Genomic DNA, 12,909 nt, shown 5'->3' with positions numbered 1-12,909 from the left:
GATGTTGCTAATAATGATATAGTGTAAAAAACAGGGTTTTTTTTTTTCCTCTCTTAAGTTTGCAACTTTATATCAGAGTTTTTGCTCTAATAATTTTAAGATTTTAATCTAAAAAATTTTGTATTTTCATTTATTTTTTCGACCTTACGGCCCTACGATGCTGTTATGCTATTGTAGCACATAGCCTGTTAAAAAACAGAGGTAATACATATTAATGTTATACAACTAATAACAATGTAGACACTTTTATTGTTTTGTATGCCCTATACAGAAAAATCACCACACAAAAGTTAATCATTTTTTCCTGCATTGGACAAACAGCATACAAGCCAGTCCTGACTGATATCATCCGTCAACCTAAACAGGTCACGTCCTTTCTCCTCTCCTTCCTTCTCATCTCACCTACACTCCATTAGGCGCTGCAGAAGTTCAAGTTCAGTTACTTAACCGAAAATATCCATGCGCCTCCAACAGTGTTAACTCTGCGTCGATTATTCAAGTTCTGCAGATCAGAATCCCTCTTTGTACTTTTGTGCATTTCAATATTTCACTTCATTGCCTCCCTCCTCTCTCTATTGTCCTTTAACTTTATTCTCTTTCTTTTACACTTGAGACTCAGAACTTAGAACTGCACACACACACACACAACACACACACGCACACTTACTGTCAGTAGAGGTAATTCTACCAATATATTCCCTCCTACGTGATTGTGACTTAGGTTGAAAATGTTTTAATTTATTTTATTTTTTTTGTACCACTATTGTATTACTAAATCACATTGTTTCTCAGGTATGAAGCGCAAAAATAAATGTCTTATCACATTGTTTTTGTAATTATTGTTATCCATACATTCCTCTCCTATAGCACTGAGCCTATCCCATGATACACTGACAGGCCTGTGTATGTCACCAGTCTATCAAACAAACAACACAAACAGACCGAAAAAAAAAACATTCACACTTGCTGTATCTGTGTCTTTACTTTCTTTTCCCTTTTCACATCACTGTTTCTTTCTCTCACATGTGCAAACTGAACTCTCTTCAGTTTCAGCAATTCAGGACAAGATTAAAAGCTGCATGCTCACACATTTTTATATGTGTTTTCTGTGTTTCTTTGTGTTTGGAAACCTGAAGGGGGTTGCTCCTTGGGACTCATTTTCAGGCGAGGGAATTTTTTGCTGGCTCTACAGAAAGCACACAGTCATGATTGAGTGTGTTTCCTTGGATCAATAATCCTGGACTATGCAGTATCAAGGACGACAACAGATTCCTGGATCTCTGCAATCCTTCTCCGACACCTGCGTCAAGCCCTTCCTTGTGAAGACAGGGTCCCATGGTTAAACGACGGACTTGATGCACAGTCACGATAAAGCACTACACCCAGAGAGTCAAGGCAACGGTGGTAAAACAAGTTCTCATTAGTCACCCGTTCCCTATTCTGCTATCTCGCCTGGAGCTACTGCACATGCTTTGAATACATTCACACTTCACATACACACCCATATAGATGCTTAAACATGTTCAAATGCAAGTTCAACAATATATTTGAAATCGAATTTGACTTAATTTTAATGGCATGTTTTATGAGACCACTGGACATCTCTTAAATAATTACACAGAGCTGTATCATATTAATGCTTATTTGTAATCAGCTTTGGTGTAGCCCTTGGCTGGTCTTCCTGACTTGCTAACTGGCTGGTTGAGATGGATTTTATGCAAGCAGCGTGGGAGGTTTACATATTATCAAACTGCCGTCATGGCCTGCAGTTCATCTGCCAGCTTGTTTATCTGTTTATCCCTTGCTATTACTTTAATTAGGTCTTTGTACTGGAAGCCACAGCAGTCGTAACAAGAGCTCAGAACAGCATGTGAAGACAGAATGATAGTAAATAGGGCAAAAGCAAAATGGACTATGTGTAGAGCAGACTCTCTGAAGAGATATAAGTCAGGGCCCTGGCAGCGCTGAATGCTGTAATTGCTCTTTTCAAAGAGCCCCTGCCTTGCCAGGACACAATGGGATGACCTTTTTGTGATTGCAAACCTCTATTGATGGTGAACCACAGTGGCCAATACCACGGTCTTCTCCTTTATACTATCCCCTGCTGTTGTCATTCTAATTACGTAATAGAAGTGTTTTTACAGCATCAGTATTTTCTCATTTATTTAAATGGTTATCAATCCATGTTATTTCAAAAGAAACAAGCCTCAGTTTTGTTTTGTGTCTTGCCGTTCATGTTATGTCCTTGTTTGAGTCAGTTTTGGTGACAAAGAACACGAGCTCCCTGGCTGTCAGCTCAGATATTCACCATCTGGCTATTCTTTGAAGACTTTTTGACAGTTGTTTGAATTTCTAATTTGCTGAGGAAGCCCTTCTGTGACGTAAGGGTCCACAGGAAATGCAATTTTAATGCACAGCTGCAGCACGTAATAAATGATTATTTGTCATTACGTATTTGGAGGCATAGCTTTAATGAACCATAATACAAAACTGCTTTATTAGTACATAATGACACTTAAATGTTTGACTGTTCCACTGCAATATTATTCATCTCTAAAAGTAACACCAAAAAAGATAACAGACCTTGGCAATATCCAAGTCAATGGGAACATGCTAATGTGTTGCTCAGAAATAATGTCTAGTTACTAGTCTTATTTTAATTAGTCCATCATATAAAAAAGTGTTATCAGTCATCATAGTACAACAGTATAAATATCTACAGTATACTATCAGTTTTGATAAAGGTTAGAGCAAACACTTCAGCAAGGTTAGGACTGCGCTACTCATTCATTTTCAGCTCCCATTTTTTCAGCCAGTGAAGGAATTCATAATCCAATATGCCAAAAATGTTGAGCCATTGACTTTGCCAACATGCCTTGGACTTCACTGAACGCCAAGTGCCACCCAGAGAAACCGCAGAATCAATCACATGGTGTGATTATCTGAGGTAGAAGTGGAGAGAAGAGTATGCAGGTCTGCTCAAAGCTAACTTCACAGGACAGGCCAAGCAATATTTCACAAGGGGACTTAATTTGGCCTCAATTAATTTTTATTCAGGGGATGCATCCTTTAGAGTCAATATTTCAAGACTGAATACATCATAATGTGGAAACAAGGATGTTCCAAAGACTCCTCCACAAGCAGCTGAGAAATGCAGACTTCTACTGTCCAAATCTGAAGGACACAAGTAATGTTTTGTTAATAGGCTTAAATATTCCAAAGACTACTCATTAATGGCTTCACTGCTCACTTTGGGGCCTTTTGTAGACAATAGATTCGTGAGCCCATCCACACAGACATGTGTGAAGCTTCCCTAGCTTCATAGAAAATATCAGGACATTGAGCTAGGAAGTTAGGAAGTAAAATTTCAAATATCACCAATTAAAATCTGGCATGCCAATGCAAAGCAATTCGTATCAATTCTCAATTTTATTTAAATAGTTACTTCTAAAATATATTTTTGTTCTGTCAAAGCAAAATGCATCTTGTCTGTTTTTACTGAATTGAAAGTTTTGCCATGTACCAGAGGTTTGGCATTGTGATCTATATATTTTATGACTCTGTTGGTCTGTTTGGTCCATGAGACTGTATGTTCTAGAAGAGAAATCTCTACCCTGTGGATCTTCCTGATGTTTCTTCCTTTTTTCTTTTTTTTTTTGGAAGAAACGTACCCAAATAGAGGGTGTGACGAGAGGGGGTGTCATACACTTGTTCCTATGTAAATATCAACAATAACTTGACTATTGCAAATACTGTGCTCAGAACTGCATCGACTGAAAACTCAAATATAAAAATCCATTATCCATCCATTAAGTAGTTATTTTGGTTTTGGTGAAAATTGACTGGCAGTCTGATGCTTAGCAACATGCTATAAACAGAGCTGCATAGATACTGTGAGGAGGCAACACTCAAGCGCAATGGATCTAATTATAAATATGTGTAAGCTTTTTGCTTTACAGAATGCATATTACTCCACTACTTCTTTGCCCACAGAATGTGGGCTCCTATACATAATTACTATCACAACGTGAAAATATCGATTCACTGTACATCTGACGAGTCGACCAACAATACAAAGGAGACTGTGCCCCATGCCAATCATGCACCTCATCAAATTGTCAGTCTGTCAGCGTATTCCAAGTCTAGCTGGTGATTCAGTTTGAACCTGGAAAAACTCTGACACTCAAATGTGATACATGAGCTTAGATTTCAAGGCCAAATTTTTCATAAAAGTTCATCAAGGCTGTTCTGTCTGAAGGCTCCCCCTAATTCAGCTGAGAAATTGTGATGTTGTACACATTCAGAATTTTAGTATTTCCTTAGTCTTCCAAAATTCATACAGAGTGGCACCATGAGCATATTAAGTATTTCAGGAATAGAGAGAAGAATGGATTAATTTCAGTGTATTTTACCTTTGCTGGATGTTTTTGTTTTTAGCATTTTTGTGACAGAAGACAAAGGTTTCTGAAAGACAAAAACTAATATAAATTTTTAGACATAAATTTAGATGGGACACTTTTCTACAGGGTGCAACCTGTTAATAGCACGATCAAACGATCCTACAAATATGACAGATACAGTGTAGTAGTAGTAATGTTACTAACCCGAACGAGTAAGTCCTTCCATGTGGTAAAAAATTATGAATCCTGACCACACTTGCAGGGACGAGCCAGGATGGAGGCCCCTGTCTCTCAGTGATGTGTAATATGAAATTCCTGACATTCCTAAAGTCATGAGCCTTACTTTCAAAGCAATGAATCTGCCACCTTTATCAAACCTGAATTACAAGCTGCCACCAACTGACACAATGAAACGCTTAGCTCTAACATATCCTGACACACACCGGACCGCAAAGCACTGATCTTATTGCCAGAGAAAGCTGTCGGCCTGTTGGCCAGAGCATCACAACGACATTAACATCCAGGGCTTTGACTACATCTGCGCTATCTGACATAAGATGCTCCAAATTGGACAGAAAGCTCTTTCCTTGACAATTGGTAACAAGAAGTGCATACTTTAAACTCACTGGATTAGAAACAGTTGCAGCTAATTAGGGTGCACTAAGCATAACTTGCACAGATTAGTTGATTCCTCTTTTAGGGATAGGAGTTTTACAGCAGGGGTCCAGCATTCCTTCTAAAACCCTGTCAGCCCGGATCACATCACCCAGATTCAGTTTGCATGATTTGAATAGGTAACACACGGTAAATCTGACATAAAAAGAAGAGAGAGAGATTTTAGAAATAATTATCTGGCATTTTGATTTTAAGGTTTTGCACTGACATTCACGGTCCCCAGATCTGAATATCACTGAATACCTATGATTATTTCTCTGAAGTGCAGTGCATAAAAATTATCTATTAATACAGTATGTCTGAACTAGAAATGTTGTGCAAGGAAATGAAAACATTTCTGAAGCAAACACGGATAGATGGCTATAGAAGGCGGTTTAGCCTATAGGTCATGTTCGAGAGTTCCCTGCAGAGGTTGAATTAACTTCTTTTCACTTAAAAAACAATACAAAATCAACAATTGCCCAAGGAAACCAAACTATTTCTGAGCTATTGTGTACCTGCATTTGTATTATGTCTGCATTCTCCGCTGCCGCTTATGTGCACTCACTGCATTGTACATCAGTGGATTTACTCCAAATAGCATGGCTCCCCCCTACCGCCAGTCATCCCCCCTATTTTCTGCATGTTACGTGAGTAGCATTGATGTAACATCCCCAGACACTGCCCTGATTTTCTTATTCAGGAGGTATAGGGCCTCTAAGTAGCCATCTATCAGAAAATCAGTGCCCCAAAACCAGTTCTAATTGTGCTCAGACTCTCTGGTGGCCACTGCCAATGATGCATCAGATCAAGTGTGTATGACCAACCCATTAATTTCCAATCCATTGTTTCGCGAGTACTGGAGCCTCAGTGAACGTGAGTCTTGTTTGTTTTCAACTCCTCACCCCTACTTTCTCTCTTTTGCTTTCTCCCTAACTTTGTTAGTCTCCCGACTCTAACTTTTTCCTCAAAATTTTTTTTTTGGCCTCAGCTTTGTGCTTGGATACATGAAAGCAAGGCAGCAAGCCAGTGGCAGGCACTCTGTCGGACATGCCTGTTTGTCATGGATGCCTCTCAATGGGCAAAAAGAAGAGCAGCAGACAGTGTTGCTCTGGGCAACACAAAACTCCTTGTGTATGGTGACTTGAGTCACTGGGTGCATCGGTCTTTATGTCCAGCACTTTCAAGTGCCATTAGCGATGTCCATGGCTACATTGACATTAATCAGGTTATCCTCTTTGCATTACACTCATTATTACAAAATGTAGGCTGAGTGGCTGATCATTGCTCAGACCAATGCATCTTTAAATTCCAGTCCATGTTATTAAGTTTCAAAATAATCATGGCAGAATTATAAGGAAATTGGATATGAAATTATGCTCAAGACATATTTTCCATAATGGCACACAGGCCAAAAAAAAAAAACATGTCATATTAGATTTGATCCATTTTGGTTTAATCCATTTATTTTTTTTAGTTATTTATTTAATTCTTGCTCTTTATATGTTTTTGTTTCTTCCACAGTCCAAGCTATCATTTTTTTCTGCTTTTCATATTTCTGACCTCCAGAAAAGAAAAACGCTTCAAAACAAGGTCACAGTAACTTAACACCAGCATATTAGGCTTCTCAAGGTCATATGAGTCTAGATAACAAACATATTACACATCAGGCAGAAACAGCAACATGGTCATCCCTTTGTAGTCTGTTTCTCTGGCCAATATTTTCTCAACTTTAAGCTCTGCCTTGTTGCACCAGCTGATGACAAACTCTCTGGTTGTTTAGCTTTCTTTGCCTGCCAATTAGCACTGGGTAGATAGCATAAACTTGGCTTGTCTGAGCTTGTTCACAGAAAATGGGTCTCTATCTAATGAGTCAATAAGGACCAGTGAGGAAATACCATACATTCCGACTGTAATGAAGAAGTCAAACCGTTGCTGTGATTTTTTTGGAGATTTTGCAGTCACCTACAGGCAACCTTTCCTTGTGCCGCTGACAGTTTAATTACACTGAAATTTATTTAATGTTAATATTGCCTAATGGAATTTTAATCACACCTCTCCTCATTAGTCATTCTTAATGTATGTGAGGTTGTAGCTACCTTTCTCTCCTTCTGTTCCTATATCTTGTTACCTTTTTCCTCAGTCACTGCCTCTGCCCTGCTTTCTTTTGCTTCTTTGCAGCTCGCCTTCCACTACCTTTTTCTCTTGATCCCAACCAGCAATATTCCACATCTTTTTAATTCTCACTTTGCATCCTTAAGCTCTCCCTTTCCCTCAGCTTTCCTATCCCTTCTCTTTCTCTTTGAGGTGTGGCTGTCATGAGATGAAAAGCCACTTTTTGTGCCTCCTTCTTTTCCCTCACTTCACCCCATCTATTTGACTGCCTTTTTCCCTTCTGCTCTCCATCCCCTCTCACATCCATCCTAAATCAAGCAGAGAGACGCAGCCGGGAACTGTTCAAACAAAATGCTAATGGTCTGCTAATGGATCCCTGTTTTCCACAGCTTTGCCTGGTAGCTGGTAAACTATATAGAGAATTTACAGAAAATGCCACCCTGAAGACATACATCCATAGCTACCTTATTAGGAATCATAATTTAAAGGGAATGAAGCCATGAGTAGTGCCGGATACCTCCTGGTGGTGGTAGTGATTGGAAGAAGACAATGCTGAGATCTGAATAGATGTGAAGAGGATGGGGCTTCTGGTGAGCTCATACCTGGGCACTGGAACTGATGAAACTGGAAGTGAATGAGGTGAAAAAAGAGGTTTGTGACAATTTACACAGAAATGGCAGTTAACAGCAGCAGAGTGAAGAACAGTTTTAAAGTTTGATAGCAATGATATGATTGTCTGATAGAGAGCTCGGCAAAATGTGGTTGGTTTAACTTCAAGCGTAAACACCCCTTATCAGCTGATACAAGGAAACAGGTGAAGAGTGGGAGGGAGAGAGAGAGAGAGAGTGCAATGAGACTGAATGATTAAGATAAGGAGAGTCTTCCTTCTTTAACTTATGCTAAGCTTAATTTGAATGGTATGATGTGCAAGTGGCAGATATGGCAGCATAAAGGTTTTTACTCAGGTGTTGGACGATCAGCTTCAAAGCCACTTTGACACAGATTCTACACGTCTCTTAATCTCTGGAGCACCCTGGCCCAACATCTCCCGGGCTGTGTCTCACTATGTTAGAGAATACTTCACTTTAAGCACACATTTACTTTTCATCAATCTTTGTCTTAGTAACTCTTTCAAAATGTAAAGCAAAGTTCTTATAAATGGTAATGAGTAAAGATACAGAAAATTTTACAGAAAAATCTTAGCATTTAAGGTGCTTTTGGGTCTCAACAGGTACAAGCCACCCAGCCAGCAAGTACCTCTGGCAATGCCAGTCCGGCTGTCCATTTTCAAGCTAGGTATCTAAAAAAAAAAAGCATTGTTTTATAGAACAAACACAGTAACCGCAATATTATTTCCTATAGTTCCCTCTTAAACTCTTATCTCTAAGCATTCTTATGTAGTCCTTCCAGTAGGTGCTCTGCTGGAGTGTCCTCTTACTTGATAGTACCTGAAATTCTTGGAAGAAAAATGAGTCCGTATCAGATGTCCAAACAACCTTTTCTGGCTGTTGTCATTGCAGAGCAGCAATCTACTGGCTCTGTGGTCCATCCAGATCACTTGTGTCTTCGCCCTGTGCACGTGCAGCGTCTTTAGTTGTTGCAACATGGTTTATTACATATCTGCACTAATAAATTCTGCACCATTATAAATAAAAATACAAGGGTAATTAGAGCCGCATAATTATGTTATAATTATCCAGTAATATGGAAATGAAGTGCCACCCAGTTATTTGTCAGTATTCAATTGTGAAAAGTGAAGCAGAAATAAAAAACAAAACAAAAGTAAAATAACAATAAATTTGTATATTCAGTATGTATGTGTTGTCATCTGTTTCCGATTTGTGATTTTGTGTGTGTGTGTGTGTGTGTGTTAGACAAACAAAATCAACAAAATTCTGAGTGCATATGCTGGATACTATATGGCATCTGTGTGTAAGTATACAAACACTGTATCTTGTAAGTTGAAGAGCCTCAGAGTAAATACAAAGTATGCCGATTTGTTTGCTCAGCTATATTCTGTGAATACATTGCACAAAGATGAGAATGTAAATCTACGTTCAGTGGAAAAACCATTCAAGCCAACCTATCACACTCAAGAATGCAAACAAGCAGGGCACTTTCTGAAGTGCTGCACAGTCAACACTGCAAGAAGAGATGTCAGGAATGAAGCACCAGGTACTGTGATTCTTGATTAACCTGTCGTAAAATACATAGGCCCAGGTTGCTGTAAACAGAGGACTTCTCTCATCCAAGGTGGGCACTCAGTCCTTCGAAAGCCATTTCTCAGCATTATCGATTCATTCCCCGCTTGGTGAACTGAATTACATTCGATCCAATTTGGTTTCCCACCTTTTCTCCTCTGCAGGACAGGAGACTTATTTGCATGAAGTTGCAATTGAATTGTAGTGGTAAGAAAGACAGGAAAACAAGGGAGAAGAGGTCAGCCACACAGCAAAATCAGCGTACCCAAATCAACTCAATCAGAGTAAATTCCAACACTTTTGTCTATATTTTGTCAGGGGCAGTCGTGGATCAGTGGTTAGGGTGTCGGACCCGTAACCGGTGGATCGCTGGTTCGATTCCCCGTCCCGGTGTCCATGGCTGAGGTACCCTTGAGCAAGGTACCTAACCCCCACTAACCCCCACCCCCGCTCCCCGGGCGCTGCACGCGGTCGCCCACTGCCCCGGGTTTGCTGTGTGTGTGTGTGCATGTCACTTGGGTGGGTTAAATGCAGAGAACAAATTTCGTTGGAGTGAGTTCCCCTCCAATGACAAAATATGTCACTTTAATCTTTAATCTTTAATCTATATGGGTCCACACCACAAAGTGTTAATTTTACTCTTTTTGAAGTGTTGATATCTTAACACTGTAAATGAGTTACTATTCATAGAGTCAAAATCGAACACTTTCCAGCATTAACCAGTGTTAGACATTAACTTTCTCAGTGTTGTTTGCTATTACAAGTGTTGAATCTAATTTACACTGTATGGTGTAAAAATACTTTTCTTTTATCTGATACATGTCAACTAAACTATAATTAAAAAAAGAGGCCAGGTTAAGGTTAAAACATTTATTTTTAAAACTCTGCACCACATTAACTTTTTAAAATATACTTTTAACATGCAACAGTATGTAACAATGTATGCTGCCTCACTGTCATTAGAATATTGTTTATCAAAGGGTCTAAAATAAGTCAACTTATCAACACAGATGACATCATGTTCATTATTTTTCTCCTCTATACAAAATGCATGAAAGTGGTCATCAAAATACACTATATTAACAACACAATCTATTATAAAAGCATGCTTTTCATATATTACAATGTTGCAGATCTTTTTGAAAACCCATAGGTCACTGAATGTGCCAGTGCATTTTTTTTCTTCTTCTTTTTTTTTTTTGAGCAAATTCTTAACACAGTAACTAACTTTAATAGATTCTTTTAAAGAAATTATGTTTTGCTTTGAATCTCATACACCACATATGAATAAGAGACAATATTAACAATCTGCAAAAAAAGAAGAACAAGGTTCCAGTGACTATTTTCCCTTTCAACTATATCACCAAATATAAGAGGCATATTGCGCAAAACACACCATGACTGAATGGGATTTAAACCTAAGTGCTTTGTGTTGTCGTCCATTTTTAACCCACCTGGTTTGTTTTTACGTTCTGTATAACCATAATTAAAGCTCTGTATCCTGTCTGACAAAATGTGCAAAGAAAGGTATCCATTTTCAGGTACTGAAAAAAACAGCTAAAGCTCATACTGTACGACTGCCTCTAGCAAATCATGCATTATATCAACAGCATAGTTATCAGTGCTGTAATAATACTAATGAATTGAGCACACAAGATTTTTTTAACACCATAAACAGCTGATAGAGCAGGATCTTAGCTTAGTGCATTGCAATGTTCAATGTGAAGTTCTTTGGAGTGCAGAATAAGTCCAGGAATGTTTTCAATAAATACAGATTGACTTTCTTCCTTACTTGTCAAACAGAACCCACACCAGTGTGTTGCACTGAATGACTCAACAAAACCTAACAATCCATTTAAAGCAAGATTATCTCCCTTGACCTGAATTACAGAGCCAAACAATTACAGAGGTTTTTTGATAAATGGAGGCTGTATATAAACTTCTGTGTAGAAATGAGCTGCAAGATGTATATTAATAAGTACAGAGTTCAGCTTGGGTGGAAGGTTTTTGAAAGTGAAATAAACACAGCCAGCTTATGGATCCCTTTTTTTTGCCATTTAGCCATTTCAAAATCGTCATAAAAGAGTAATATCTGTAGAGTGTAGCTGTGTTTTGAGAATAACGGATGGTTTTGGAAATATGACCCATCATTAATGTCTTTGTATATCCCCATTTAATTAAGTTTCTCTTGAAAGAAGCACTCTCTATTTTTGAATATTGACTTTAGTGTACCTAAAATCGGTACATTCATGTACTTGTCTGTGACATGAATTTGACTATAGACCCCTGTGGTTCTATCTCTTCGTGTATCCATTTTCACCCCAAGAACAAGTTCTTTAGGCTCAACTATTTCCCATTTTTCATCATAAAAATTTTGCCTTTTTGTCACAGTGTTAAATTTTGTAAAAGGATTGTCTAGTTGATTTACATTTTGCTCTATGTTTTGATAAACCCTTATATTCAGGAGAAAATGTCTGGAGAACTGTTTCTCAAGCTCACTCTTGATCCAGGGGTTTTAGCCAACTACAGGCCTATCTCCAACCTGGTCTTCAATTCAAAACTTTTGGAGAAAGTTGAAAATTGAATTGAATTGAACTGAACGTACTTGAATGTTTTAACCGTTTTCTGACCTTTCAAAACAGATGACACATCAGCGCTCTCGCAGTAGTCTTGCTTCCTTCCTTCCAAGTTCCTTGACCCGTAGGGTTTCTTTTGCATTTCCAACGTCCATATTGTACACGGTTGTTTGAATGAATGTGTAGAAACTGCAGAGAGCTTCATCACAGGATAGACTGAAGACGAAGTGAGCTTTGAATAGCTCATCAAAAGCAGCCACTGATGTCTGAGCCTTGCATGGAATTGCCTTCTGGTCCACAATGATGAAGAACCTTTGGACTGTCTTCTTGTCCCGACCAATGCAAAGGGGGAAGGGCTGTCTTTGATCCACTTTTTCAAGAAAAGTAGTGATGCTGGCTCCTTCCTGGAGTTGAAATGGCACATTAAACATAGTCATCAGATGTGGTATATTTTTTAACTTTAAAACTACATAAATAAACTCAAACTTTGTATTTTCTTTGTTGTTAATCAAATTAACTTCAAAGAATACAGAAACCTACCTGTAAATACCTTAACAAATCACGACAAACCACAAAGGTGGTTTGCCGCTTACGCTGAGCTCATCTTAGCTCATTTTTTCTGGCCTCTTGATGTAGGGGACAGGAGATATAACAGCAACAGGATAGCATATCACCATCCCATCCTTAGAAACAAAATGTGTATTAAAAGAGAGAGCAAAAACTCAAGTGGCAACTGGAGAGAAAACAAACCAAAACAAACCACACTTACCAGATTTATTCTCAGTCACAGGGTCAAAGGCTGTCAGCAGCTCCTCAACATAAAGCTTTGAAGGAAGATTCTGGTATTCTGTGATGACTTTACTTTTGAAATATGAAAACCACTTTGCAAGAAACCTTCCAGATACTTCATTGCCGAACATCAGAGAAAAATCCAGTTCAATCTTTAATACCCATGTACAGGTT

The 12,909-nt window shown here is 38.5% G+C and overlaps 1 long non-coding RNA gene across 1 annotated transcript; it reads right to left on the bottom strand.

The window, feature by feature from the left end:
* Positions 1-639: 639 nt before the first annotated feature.
* On the bottom strand, positions 640-12,443 carry LOC124052061. The gene is made up of 3 exons (XR_006841922.1): positions 12,001-12,443; positions 7,687-7,793; positions 640-5,210 (listed from the first exon to the last, which is right to left on the bottom strand). It is a non-coding gene; the product is annotated as an uncharacterized LOC124052061 (long non-coding RNA).
* Between the last annotated feature and the right edge of the window lie 466 nt (positions 12,444-12,909).

The sequence above is a fragment of the Scatophagus argus genome, chromosome 20 (assembly GCF_020382885.2).
Source record: "Scatophagus argus isolate fScaArg1 chromosome 20, fScaArg1.pri, whole genome shotgun sequence".
In the NCBI taxonomy this organism is placed as follows: domain Eukaryota; kingdom Metazoa; phylum Chordata; class Actinopteri; family Scatophagidae; genus Scatophagus; species Scatophagus argus.
This window is presented reverse-complemented; position numbering and strand designations above follow the sequence as displayed.